Below are 14366 nucleotides of genomic sequence, written 5' to 3'. Positions count from 1 at the left end.
GTCTTTGGGGCAAAGGAAGTAATGGGGATGAGGAGGCAAGGGTGGTAAGTCGCAGTCTGTTATTCCTTGGGAACACCTGTATCACCTGCCTGTTTCACTTCTTCTTTACAGGTTATAATCAAAGTTTTATTGGTAATAATGTACAGTTAGATCAAACTGGGATACTTTTCTGAGGCTGCGGTCACACGGAGCATTAGCCATGCTACAGAGACGGAAGATAGGCGGATTTTCCAGGCGCGATCACACCGCCACATCTGGGAAGTGTAGAGCTCCCGTGGCTCACCCGAGGCTTTCCGCCGAAGATCCAGGGCAAAAAACTAGTACCTCCGAGGTACTAGTTTCCGGAAACTGCGGGGCAAGGGCGGGCGTCTGATTGCGTTTCTGGTGGCATCCAGCGCCCGCCCATGTCCCCTCGCAAACAGGTCATTTTTTTCCCAAGGCTCCACGGATGCGCACAAGCACCCAATGGAGCATGCGCACACTTCAGTTTTTAAAAGTAAAAAACCCCAACACAACCCCGTTTGCCGCCCCGCTTCTTTGCCTGTCGTGTGATCGGCACCTCCCCCCAGCCATGGGACCTCGATGAGACCTCAACCGAACGTCTGATCGTGCAGTCGCGCATTAGTTTGCCCTGGGGCAAACAGCCACACTCCCCCCCCCCGCATTTTCCAGCCCGTGTGACCGGGGCCTGAGTCATGTTTAATCTGTGTCTGATGTTCATTTATAGTTTTTAAAAAAATGTTTGCTCCTTCCTATGTCAGAGTCACAAGGTGTGGTCTGTCACATGATCAAAAAATCCCAGAACGGGTTTTGCAGTTGGAGCAGGCTATTTGTAGGAGGCTGTTGCTAAGTGTTGACTTTGTCCCATAAAAATCAGCAAAACCACTGAAGAAGAGGTGCATATCCTACGCTTCCTAACAAACTGTGGGTCACCCAGTGGTATCGTTCACTACAAGCTTTTACTTTCTTCTACTTATGTTATGTAAATAGCTACCAGTCACTCATAAGGAGAAAGGTAAACTGTGGCATTTGTTCACAATGTTTCATAAAATGTTGGGTCCCCTTCCCCCACAATGCTGAGTGGTTGCACTGAGTGAAATTGTGCATACAAAGATGTACTGTGCCTTCCTACAGGAATCCTGGATTACATGGCCTTGCCCCCCCATGGTCATTTTGCTAGTGCAGATATAAACAAGGCTGTTTCCTACTCCAGCAGCTCACATTGTAAACAAGAAATTTAACAGGGAACAAAAAGAGTGAGAATGGCAAAGACCTGTCTTTATGTCCCCCTCTGCCATCTTATCTGACTCCTTCCCTGCTTCCTTGGTTCATACCCACAGGATTCTTCTCTGTCCCACCAACTTGAGCATCTCTGAGGAGATGTAGGCCCTTAATCCTCAGATTTCTTCAGCCTCCAACCACCCTGCAGAGCAAGAAGGAAAGACCCCAAACAACCAGAGGCCTCCATTAATTTCTGTGTTATGTACATGTTCTGCAAGCTGCTTTGGGAGAAAAATGTTGAAAGGCAGAGTATTCATAACAACAGCAACAACAAAAGGCTCCCAAGAACCAACAGAATGTTAGCTGTGCCCAGAACCTCTGTTTGTTCCAATTCTTCATCTGTTCCTTTCTATTTTGTGTTGGATTTGTATACATTAAAACATATTAGGTAGGGGACAGTACTTCCATCTTCCCAAGATGTTTCTGGACCTAACTCTCTATTTAGGTGTAGTTGTTGTCACACTTTTTTTGTAAATGTCTCCATAAGAAAATGTACCTGCATGCCCAGCTGTGAGAAGTTTTCACCTTCAAGTTTTCTGCCTGTTTAAGACAAATTATAAATCAAAGGCACAAACTTAAGATCCTGAACTTCTGACTCCACTTTACCACTGTAGGCTGAGAGGAGGTGAAATCACCCTTGCAATATCCTTCCAACTGTGTCTGTCATTCCCTACTTTTTTGGAAGCTATCCTCACTATTACAGTGGCGAAGCTCACTTGCCTGTATAAAATATTCTTATGAACTTTAGTTTAGCAAACTAGGCACTAGATAGTTTTTGTCAGAAAATGTGGTGAATAATATCTTATCTCATTTTAGAGTTTCCTTTCTGATATTTTTGTAGTTTTAATTATTTTATTTTGTAAGCTACTTCTTTGACCTTGGAAAAGCAACATTTAAAATCTGTTAAATAACTAAAACATATATCTTTAAACAGAGTTCTCAGCAGTATCCAAAAACTAAATTTCCCAGGATCCTTTGGGGGAAAGGGTGTGGGAGGAACTGTGGCTCAGCATCTACTTTACATGCAAAAGGTCATAGGTTCAACCTCCAGCATCTCCAGTTAAAAGGACCAGGTATCAGGTGATGTGAAAGACCTCTGTGCCTGAGACTCTGGAGAGCCACTGCCAGTCTGAGTGGACAGTACTAAACTTGGTAGACCCAAGGGTCTGATTCAATATAAGGTGGATTCATGTGTTCAAAGCCCAAGCTCATTAAAACAAGTTTGTTTTAACATCCCCAAACTGATCCTGTCTTGGCTTGGGCAGTTTTTCATCCCAGCCAAGAAGAATTACATGCTGGGGCTTGAGCTGTGTAGCCGCATTGGTCTGAAGCAATAGAACAAAGTTTGAGTTCAGTGGTAGTTTGTTGGTTTTAAAGGTGCCACTGGACTCAAAAGTTGGGGCTTATCGTCGCTGTAAGTTCTGCTTCTCTTCTCAAGCTGAGTGTATGTTGTGTTGTGAGGACAAAGCTTTGGTCAGGGGCCAAGGAGTTCTATAACTAAGCATATCAGACTCTCTGAAAAGGAAATCTACACTTCGTGATATAAATGTATTTATGTAGGATAAAAAATTCATTTGAGCTATTTACGCGAGATACGGAATTCATTCAAGCTATTTAATGGACAGCAAGGTGCAGAATTTGCATTGCCTCACTGTTCATATATTTTGAGTTGAACTGAGTTGGACATTATGCAGCTTTAGGCAGAGGCTGTTCTTCCACTTATGGTAGCCCACTGGGCATCAACCAGAGCCTATGGCTTCACTATTGTTGTCTCTGCTTTGTGGAACAGGGACCTAAGGAGGTGAAGAGGGCACTATCTTTAAAAATTTTCAGGAGATGCTGTAAGGCGATTTTATTAGCCAGGGCTTTTAACTGCAGGTCTTTCTTTCTTTCTTTCTTTCTTTCTTTCTTTCTTTCTTTCTTTCTTTCTTTCTTTCTTTCTTTCTTTCTTTCTTTCTTTCTTTCTTTCTTCCTTCCTTCCTTCCTTCCTTCCTTCCTTCCTTCCTTCCTTCCTTCCTTCCTTCCTTCCTTCCTTCCTTCCTTCCTTCCTTTCTGCCAGTAGTCATATTTTCACCAAAATTCTTCGCTCAGGACTAAAAAGTGCAGGCGCTCAGTACTGGTGCGGACCACCACAAAAAAAGCCCTGACTGCAGGCATCTTCTCGGGAGGGATCATCTGGGGTTTAAAATTGTTATGTTCTTGACTGAGTTGTAAGCCACCTTCGGCCATGAGGAAAGGGAGGGCTATAAATATTTTTTAAAATAAATATCCTGGAGGAATTCTGTGGTAGTCGACACAATGTGTACAGACTCAAGATTGATAGACAGGATAGGATGCACAGAGTCCTTTGAGTCTGATGAGCATTCAGAAGCTGGTAATTCATTGCCTATCTGAGAGTCTTGTCTCATATCACACTTTACCCCTCCCTTTGCTACTTCTTACATTTCTGGAGTGTGGCTGTAGTTGAGCAAAGTTTGGAGGCTTTAGATAAAGGAGTGCAGCCTTTGATATATTTTGTCATCAAAGAGCAGGCTTGCCAAAGGCAATGTGATAGAAAGATTAAGCAGAGCACTTAAAGCTATCCGTCAGACTGTCTGGTGGTTTTGTATGCATGTATAAAGATTATCTGATGGGTGGGTTAGAGATTCTTTATCTTCCTCCCCCCCACGCACATACTTTGGACATTTCCCCGCTACTGCTAGATACAGCGGACCTTAAATATCTATCTATATTCCTGGTTTAGCAAACTCTACGCAGCATAGTAAAGGTTAACAATCCCCCTCCCACCCTAGTTCTGAAGAGAAGCTGTAGAACTGGTTGTAACTTGACCCTTTCCATCTGGGGAGTGTAGGTATCAGATGTCTTTGTCTGGGAAATGTGTCCAAGAATGCCCCAAGGAAAAAAATAAAAGCTGTGACCAAAAAGAGAGAGAGAGATTTGGCCATCCCCTCCCTTTTCCTCAGGCAAGAAAGTGTGTGTTGTTGCTGTGGCACCAAGAGCCTCCTGAGGAATGAAGGGAAAGAAAAAGTCGTAATAGACTGAGGAGGAAGGAGAATCGCGTGTCAGCCGAGCATGTGGGAGAGTTAGTAAACAAAAACGTCCCTCTTTACTACTAGCTTGTGCAGCCAAGAGAGGAGGAGCTTCTTTTTCAGCTGAAATAATATGTTGTATAGGAGAAAGTGCTGGTTGGCCATTTTTAAAAAAAGGAAAAGCCAGAGAAAAAGAGAAAGAAACCCTGAACACAGGTGGAAAATAACTTAACCTGCAGTCCTCTACTGCTCAGCATTTGAACACTTATTGACTCTTAGATTAAGGTGTTTTCTTCTGGTGGGGAAACAGCAGGAGGTCATGTTTGTGTGGACTGTTTGTGACAGCTGACTTTTTTATTTATTGCTGTGCCTGTGCTAATATCTTCTTTTCCTTCCTACCTTGCTCTCAGCCAATTTTCTTCTCTGTTTGTTGGCAAAGATAATGGAGCACAGTCCAGTAGCTCTTCTCTGTATGCTGTTTGAGAGAGCGTCTGGCCAGAAACACTGTAGCTAGTACATTCTAATATCTCAGTCAGGGTCTCTGTGTCTCTAACACTAAACAGAGTTAATAATGGATATTAGAAAAGCTCTTGTAATTATAAGAACAGTTGGTTGATGGGACAGGTTGCTTAGGGAAGGTGTGGCATGTCACCACTGAAGGCATTAGAGAAAGAAAGACTGATAGAGCATCAGTCTAGTGTAGATGGGTTAGATGTTTTGAACTAGACAAACTCTGAGATTCCTCTTGTTTCACACATTTGCTGTGCTGTAGGAATTTTCAAAGATATGAGTTGTTTTGGAAACACAATTACCCAGAAAAGTTTTATACACAGACAGAATTACACATTTTGTGTAGCTCGTGTAGTTCAGTAATCCAGTTTCCCATATATTTTCCCAGTTTGGTGTAGTGGTTAAGTGTTTGGACTCTAATCTGGGAGAACCGGGTTTGATTCCCCACTCCTCCACTTGCAGCTGCTGGATGACCTTGGGCAAGGCATAGTTCTGTCAGAGCTGTTCTTGAAAGAGCAGTTCTTGAAAGAGCTCTCTCAGCTCCATCTACCTCACAGGGTGTCTGTTGTGTGGAGGGGAAGGGAAAGGAGTTTGTGAGCCACTCTGAGTGAAGGGCGGGGTATAAATCCAATTGTCTCTTCCTCTTATGGTTTAGAGGGGAAATCAGGCACTGATTCACTATCATATCCACTGCCTCCTGTAGCTGCAGTCTGAACAAGGGGGAAAACCTCAGGGTAACAGGATCGCTGAATTCAATGTAATATGTTGTTCTTCCTAAAGGATCTATGGCAGTTTAGGCCAAGTGTGAGATTCCAGCAAATATTCATAGTTTTCTAACAGCCTTGGCAACGCAAGTATTGCAGTCTTTACAAAAAAACCACAAAAAAGTAATTGATAGTGGCCCCATAATTTTGCTGTTTCTTTTTTTATAGGTGGGGAGTCTATAAGAAATAGAGGCTGTATATCCTCTCGGTATGAGACCGGCGTAACTGTCAATAAAATCCGGGAGACTTGACTCCAGTCCCCTGTTCTGGCCTCTAGATCTTGCTGAGATAATGCTTTGGGGGTCGAGGGACATTTGTGCTGAAAATGAGCTGTAATTGAGAGCTGCATATATTGACCAATAAAAATTTACGGTAGTGAGGCAAGAAGGGGAGAAACACAAACTGTTAAATTCCTTCCTGCTTCTGCAGCAGCCGGCACCAGGGAGGCAGAGAAGCCATGGTGCTTTGCTCCTCTGTCCAAAGTACCCTTCCCTAATACCACTAAAGGGAATCGGGTGGGCCACCGGGTGGGCCACCCCCCCCCCCCCGTTTCCTTGGCACTCTCCGACTGGTTTCTTTTGCAAACTGTCTCGCACGTGATCTCTTTCAAACGCTAACCCTGATTAGTTTATGTGATGCAATGCAGCCCTGAGCCATGACAAAAAAACAGTGTCTGTGGCAGCACAATGAAAAGTCACGGCAGCTAAGAACAGGAGTCAGAAGAATTGGGAAGAAAAAGTAGAGAGAGAGACAGACAGACAGACAGACACTGACTGGCTATGCCTGAGAGATGGAGAAGCTGGGTTGTATTTGCTCTGTGGCCAGCAGTGTTTAAATCGCTCTCTATATTTAGTCTCTGAGTCATCAGGGCTGCTGACAAGAGGCTGAATTGCCCTGAGACTTCCGTGCTGCACCTGACTGCTGGCCTTTGTGTGTTTTTCCAACCGAGCGGGAGCGTGGCTGAATCTTTAAGATTTTCAGGGCAGCTTCTGCCTGCAGATTTGAAAGTGCTGCTTCTGTCTTAAGTTTTGTGCGGACATAAATAGAGAGCAGCCCCTTATCTTTTTGTTGCCATCAATGGGGGGGGGGGGGATCTTTTGTTTAAACTTCTTTGTTAGCTGGTGGGGGAGGGGAAGGTTTAAGAGGTCTGTGGATGTTGGCTTCTTAGGGCCAGAAGTCGATTTTTACACATGCTGCAAAATGACTTCGTTACAGGCAAAGTAAGCCACATGATATTTCTCTGACAAGATGCTTTTATGACGTGACTATTAAATTTAACAGCAAGTTGCAGAAAAAAAGTGTGCATGTTCTGCAGTATGTAGCGTACACATCTGAGGAGGGGATACGCATCTCCAAAAGCTTTGAAAGCATGTATTGAATACATAACATGCAGCTGCAATTATGCACATCAAGAACTTGTAGGCAATCTCTACATTAGAAAATGCACATCTCTCCTTCACACTCGGTGTTCATTACAAATGAAAATATTGGTCGCACACCTGTATATGCTTTATAGAGTGCAAATCTGTTTTTAGCAAAGGCACCAGCAGAGGGCTTCATCTTCTAGTATCAGGTATTCAGCATATAAAGATTTCCAGCCCTGTCTCCAAAACAGATTGTCCATGACACTTGCCAGCTCTGTGTATTTCCAGATCTTTCTCATTCTTGTTTAAGCAATGGGTTACCTTGTCTGGTTCTCAAATCGTGTTCGTGCTTTGCCTTACCTACTTTAGGTTGCCAGCTCTGGGTTGGGGAATACCTGGAGATTTGGGGGGAGGGTAGAGCCTGGGGAGGGTGATTTTTGGAGGAGAGGAGGGACTTCAGCAAGGTATAATGTCATAGAATCCACCCTCCAAAGCAGCCATTGTCTCCAGGGGAACTCATCTTGGTGTCTTGAGATCAGCTGGTTGTCTTGAGATCTCCCAAGTGCCACCTGGAGGTTGGCAGCCCTAACCTATTTCCTAACCATATCTCTGCATTCTGTTCCTGTGACCCTTTCTTGTATCTGCTCCAAGCTCTTTTTGTCCTGCTCCTGCCCATTTAATTGCTGGACTGAGGTCTTGCGGCTTCGCATCTGCTTTGGTGTTCCGTAGACTATCTGGAGTAGTACCTTTATGATAACAGCAGGATACACATTTTCTAATAGATGGTTACTGACCTCTATTCATCCTGTTTCCTTGATTTAACTTTGGTTTCAAGTGGGTCAGCCCTACATAGTAAACAGTTACAGATAACTCCAGCTCACCCTTTGTGCCAAAGAACCCTTTACAGTGCAATCCTGCGCAGCGTTACTTAAGACTGGATTATCTCTGCACTGGATTGCATTTTTAGTCTCTATCGCTGCTGTGCTAATAGAAAGCTTAGGTCATAGAATCATAGAATGTTGGAAGGGATCTTGCAGGTCATCTAGTCCAACCCCCTGCACTCCGCAGGAGCATAGCCGAAAGATAGCCCTACAACATACCCGAAAGATGGCTGTCCAGCCTCCACTTGAAAACGTCCAGTGAAGGAGCATTCACTACCTCTCGAGGCAGTCTGCTCCACTGCTCAACCACTCTTACAGTTAGGAAGTTTCTCCTGATACTTAGCCGGATGTTCTTAAAAGATAAGTACTGTAGCCCTGGGATTCAAAATCTTGCCCTTTGTTGCATCTTTGGTTGCTGCTTGAACAGGAAGAATCTCAGTTAAGGAAGTAATTCTGTGATTCTTGAGAAGGAATTTGTGAATTGTTGGAGGTTTGTTTTAGGCCTAGGGATTTTTGCCATTATAGAGGGTAAGGCTAGATGGCAGGTATAACTACATCCTACCTTGATTTTGCAAGCAGAACAGTTCCTAAGTATGTTGTGTTTCACCTTGAGGAAAAATCCAATGAGAGGAGGTCCTTTTAGTTTTAAAATGGTTGTAAATAGGGTGGTTTACATCCATGTTATTCCAGTAGTAAAAGCCAAAAACACAATCCACGTATGAGGGACAACCCAATGAGGCATAACAGTGTGCAAGCTTGCATACTTCTTTGTGCCATTGAGGTGGTCCTAATGAAGGGCTTATGTGGATAGTCTGAGTAGGGTTGCCAATGGATCAGAAATAACCTGTCCTGGCTGATTCCTGTCCTTTTAGCAGAAAGCTGAATTGCAGTAACCAGAATAGGAAGCTTTTCATAACATGAAGCTAAACATGATCACCCAGTAATTGCTGCAGGTCAAGTTGCTGGTTCAAGGAAGGTGTTAAAGGCAAGTTAAAAATTGGCAAGCTTGCTTGCAAGAATGAAGTAACATGGAGAAGACCCAATTTTAAAAAGCAGCACGGACTCTCCAAATGAGCAGCTAGTATATCTAAGGAGACAGAGATTTCTACCAGAGCATGTTGACCCCCTTCGTAGCACTCTCCTAGTATATGTTTTGATAAAGGTAAAGGTTCTCTTGCTCAAAAGCCAGTCGAATCTGATTCTAGGGTTGCGGTGCTCATCTCCATTTCAAAGCCGAAGAGCCAGCGCTGTCCAAAGACGTTTCCATGGTCATGTGGCCGGCATGACCAAACACCAAGGCGCACGGAACGCTGTTACCTTCCCACTGAAGTGGTACCTATTTATCTACTTGCAATTTCTTGCTTTCGAACTGCTAGGTTGGCAGGATATGTTTTGACAGAGACAAGCAATTGCCAGTCTTCATGTTGGTTTCCAGTGGTGGCTTTCTTATTTATGCCTGTTGGTTGGAGTGCTGTCATCCTTGCCAAAAGCTTTTTGCTTTGGCACCTTGAAGTATACAGTAGGCAGCGGTTCTTCCTTTCCCTTAATCTGAAATCAGCAGTGAGCATACCTGCCATGCAGTCAAGGAAGCTTCTGTGCTTGTTTTTCTCGACTGGGAGGACTTTTGAAAGTCCCTGCCCCAGGGCTGCTAGTTCCAAAACAACTGTAGGTTGAGGGAAGAGAGGCTAACAGTCAGGGACAATAGAGTGATGCACCTCTACTTCCTTTTTGTTGCAAAGAAACCAGGAACTGAACAAATCATCTCCGTACTTGTGGTCCTGGGAAACAGCTGGCCTGCAGTTGTCCTTTCTAGTTTGAAAGTCAACTGACCCCCGCTGCCACAATATTTTTCTACTACCACTTCCTGTAGAATCAGTCCAGCAAGAGAGAAGCAAGTTACTGGTGTTTATTTTGAATTATGAGCACTTCAAGGAATTGCTCACCTGCCAAACCTTCCTCCCAAAAGAGAAAATACTTTTTCTTCCCCCAAATAAGTGTTCCTGCAAGTCCTTCAGGGACTTATTTTCACATTAAAGTCTCTCTGTGTTGGATCTTCTTGGTGCTCCTATGCTAGGATCTCTTATCTTCTGCCCTTGGCCATTTCTTCCTCATCTTTGCCATGTTGTTCTAAAGTGCCTGATGATTGAAACAATTGTCTATTTTCCATTCAAGCACCAAATAAAGAACTGTAATGGTCTGTTTTTCACTTTCATATGCTTTATTTTTCTACAATAGGCATGGCTTCATAGTAACAAAATAAATAACTCTTTCTTTCCTTACTGGTTCCAAGAATGAAAATGGAAGAACTACAAGCAGAGCAGAAATTATTATTGTACGCCATCAAGCTGATACCACTTCCAATAGGGAACTTGAATAGTGGGACAAGGCCATGCCCAGGCAAAGAATCTCTGTCCCATCAAGGAACTTGGGGTGGTATACAAAGGAGGCCCCACCCCATTCTTCACCTCTCAGCAAGTTGTGAGGTAGGAGAGATGAAGGGAGGGAGGGGTAGAGGAACATCTTCCTGCTCACCAGGCCCTGTACTCAGAGGCCAAATTAAATGGAATACTTGGGGATTCATGAATTAGTGTGGGGGGGGGCCTCTCAAGCATTTATATTGATAAATAGCTGTGGTGTGCCCCCCAACCACTGTAGTATTGGGACTATGGTGCTTGGGTGGGGAAGGTTCATTCTATGTCGAATAGTCCCTGTGCTGCTATTGGCCCTGTTGGAGGAAACAAACCAGCGAGACAAATATCACCTCCTTTGGGGGCTGCTTGGGGGAAATGGGGGATTTTAGGGTTGGCAGGTCTCCTGGAGGTCTCTTGGAATTACAACTGATCGCCAGACTACAGATAAAATGGTTGCTTTGGAAGAGGGACTGTATGGCATTATGCCCTGTTGACATCTCTCCCCCTGATTATTCTGGAATGTCTCACTTCAAATTTGGCAACCAAAGGGGGGAAAGATTAAACCCCCTGACCCTTTGCCCTACCCAAATTTCAGATCACCCTCCCATGAGGTCTGATATTTGTCAATTTAAAAAACTGTTCAGGAGATCCATTCATAGATCTCCTAGCATCTCCTTTAGTTTGGGGGCCCTCAGGAGCCAGGGCGTTTGCACTGCTGAGGTTGGATGCTGGGTGTGCAGAAAGCTCATGTAATGTCCTGGAGCTCAATGTCTCATTTTTGTGCAATGAGCAGGAGTTGCATAATCCTTCATTTCTCTTCCCCACCTTTCAATTTTTTGCAAATCCTAGTTTCTGACTTTTATCGATAAAGAGAGAGACTAAAGCTTTGCTTGTTGTCAGGATCTTTAAAGGTCACTTGTGCCGTTTCTCTCTTGCGCAATCTTCTTTCCCCTCCCCTAGCTACTGCTCACCAACTCAACTTCCTTCTCCAGAGGAAATGTGTTCCTGACCTCTGTTGCCTCAGGAAACATGAGCTATTTCCTTGTTTTACCTAATGTCTGACCTGTTTTGTGGCAGCAAGTTATGTCTCCAGCCACCTGGGAGGCAAATGACTCAGCTTCTTGTTGCTGTGTTGCATATTTTCTTTAGATTATTATAGTTAATGTCTCTTTTAAAAAGTTTTTGTACTCCTTAATTTCCTCCCCCATCCTGCTGGAATTACATTTTATGCTGTTGGAATTAGAGACGTAAAACTTCTGGAAAACCCATGGCAAGAAAATGGGTTTGGAGGGGGGAGACTGGGAAAAATCATTTCTGACTTAGCGTATAAAATTGTTCTATAGGTAAAAAAGCCAGGTCTTCTGCTTTGGCAGGAGACATCCAGCATCCTTCTGGTGCTTCCCACCACTGCCTAGCTTGACAGCAGGTGGAAAATTTAAAGAAATGGGGGAGGGATTGGCATCATGCTGGTACCAAGAAGTCACTGTGACATCTAACACAAATCAGAAATGATGTGATCACATTGGATGATGCTCTAGGATTTGCTCAAACCTCTATGGTTAAATCATAGAGTTTTTGGTGAATGCTATATCATCACACTCTTCAAGAAAATTGGATAAATCAAGGGAGCGTTTCATGCAAAGCTGGCCATGATAAAGGACAAAAACGGTAGGGACCTAACAGAAGCAGAAGAGATTAGGAAAAGATGGCAAGAATACACAGAAGAACTATACAAGAAAGACCTCGATGTCCTTGACAACCATGACGGTATAATCACTGACCTCGAGCCAGACATCCTGGAATGTGAAGTTAAATGGGCCTTAGAAAGCATTACTAACAACAAAGCTAGTGGAGGTGATGGTATGCCAGCTGAGCTATTCAAAGTCTTAAAAGATGATGCTGTTAAAGTGCTGCACTCCATTTGCCAGCAAATTTGGAAAACGCAACAGTGGCCACAGGATTGGAAAAGATCAGTATACATTCCAATCCCAAAGAAGGGCAATGCCAAGGAATGTTCAAACTATCGCACAATTGCACTCATATCACACGCTAGCAAGGTCATGCTCAAGATCCTACAAGCTAGGCTTCAACAGTACGTGGATAGAGAACTACCAGAAGTACAAGCTGGGTTTCGAAGAGGTAGAGGAACTAGAGATCAAATTGCCAACATTCGCTGGATTATGGAGAAAGCAAGAGAGTACCAGAAAAATATCTACTTCTGCTTCATTGACTATGCTAAAGCTTTTGACTGTGTGGATCACAACAAACTATGGCAGGTCCTTAAAGAGATGGGAGTACCAGACCACCTCACATGTCTCTTGAGAAACCTGTATAAGGGCCAAGAAGCGACAGTTAGAACCGGATATGGAACAACTGATTGGTTTAGCATAGGAAAAGGAGTACGACAAGGATGTATATTGTCACCTTGCTTATTTAATATATATGCAGAGTACATCATGCGAAATGCTGGCCTGGATGAATCACAAGCGGGAATTAAGATTGCTGGGGAAAAGATCAACAACCTCAGATATGCAGACGATACCACTCTAATGGCAGAAAGTGAAGAGGACCTAAAGAGCCTCTTGCTCAGGGTAAAAGAGGAGAGCGCAAAAGTGGGCTTGAAGCTCAACATCAAAAAAACTAAGATCATGGCATCCGGCCCCATCACTCCTTGGCAAATAGAAGGGGAAGTCGTGGAAGTAGTGACAGACTTCACGTTCCTGGGATCCCAGATCACCGCAGACTGTGACAGCAGCCATGAAATTAAAAGATTTCCTTGGGAGGAAAGTGATGGCGAACCTAAACAGCATGATAAAAAGTAGAGACATCACCCTGCCAACAAAAGTCCGCATGGTCAAAGCAATGGTATTCCCAGTAGTCATGTATGGCTGTGAGAGTTGGACTATAAGGAAGGCCGAGCGCCGAAGAATAGATTCTTTTGAACTATGGTGCTGGAGGAGACTCTTGAGAGTCCCTTGGACTGCAAGAAGAACAAATCAGTCAATCCTCAAAGAAATCAACCCTGACTGTTCCCTGGAAGGCCAGATAATGAAACTGAAGCTCAAATACTTTGGCCACCAAATGAGAAGGGAGCACTCACTGGAGAAGACCCTGATGCTGGGAAAGATTGAAGGTCAAAGAAGACGGGGACGGCAGAGGATGAGATGGTTAGACAGTGTCACTGATGCAACGAACATGAAATTGAACCAACTTCAGAGGACGGCAGAAGACAGGAAGGCCTGGCGTGATCTGGTCCATGGGGCCGCAAAGAGTCGGACTCGACTGTGTGACTGAACAACAAAAATATCATCACTCCTATGTGATGACATTGCATTTGGGTCACGCCAGAAGTGACACAACTGCATCACAAGTCAGGATGATGCCCCTGGGTAAATCTTCAGCTGATTGCCAACCTTGGGCTGGCAACCGTAACTATAGGATATTTTAATGAAATTTACAAGTATGTATGCCTTACATTCACAAGTTTGCTTGTAGAAAGCTATCTAATTGCTGCACTGCATGCAGCCTTAGCACATGGATCTTAGTTTTTGTCATCTGTGAGACAGAAAAAATACAAGTTAAAAATAGAAATCCTAAATTGTGTTAGCTAAAGCAAGTGTGTTATTTTGGCAGAAACATTTTGATACAGTCACAATAAGGTTAGCAGTATCTTTTTTATATATATAAAGATTTTATTGACTCTCCTAAAAAGGAGGGGTGTTTCGCTTAAATAGAAAAATAGGGAGGGTATATAGTGGGAGAAAGAGAAAGCTGAGTGATATATTAACTGGTAAATTAAACTGTTAGTAGTGTCCAATCAATCTTCTTAGGCTTCTTCTGTGAGCAGTCAAATTTCTTTTTTCAATCCGGTTACAAGTATTATCTATGTTAGTATGTTAGTAATGTTCCTTTGAATTTCTGTTAAAAAGCTTCTTCAGAGCGCCTTCAGAACCGCTTCTTTGCGTGCTGGTTTCTTTTACACTCCCGATAGCATGGAGGAGCTTCCTCTGTTTTCTTCTCCCTCCGGCTTTTTCCCCCATCCTCCTTCGGGTCGCTGTTAACACTTTCAGTTCATGTGCTATAAATCCTCTTTCTTTCCTGCCATTTCAGGAAAGCTCCAGCTTTG

The 14366-nt window shown here is 43.7% G+C and overlaps 1 protein-coding gene across 1 annotated transcript in view; it reads left to right on the top strand.

Moving 5' to 3' along the window:
* The window catches only part of BMF (Bcl2 modifying factor), a 37633-nt gene that overhangs the window by 15070 nt on the left and 8197 nt on the right, over positions 1-14366 (top strand). The gene's annotated exons all lie outside the window — the stretch shown is intronic.

This window comes from Gekko japonicus, unplaced genomic scaffold (assembly GCF_001447785.1).
Source record: "Gekko japonicus isolate JY-2015 unplaced genomic scaffold, Gekko_japonicus_V1.1 scaffold394, whole genome shotgun sequence".
NCBI classification, from domain to species: Eukaryota; Metazoa; Chordata; class Lepidosauria; order Squamata; family Gekkonidae; genus Gekko; species Gekko japonicus.
The sequence above is the reverse complement of the archived record's forward strand: the minus strand, read 5'-3'. Positions and strand labels throughout refer to the sequence as shown.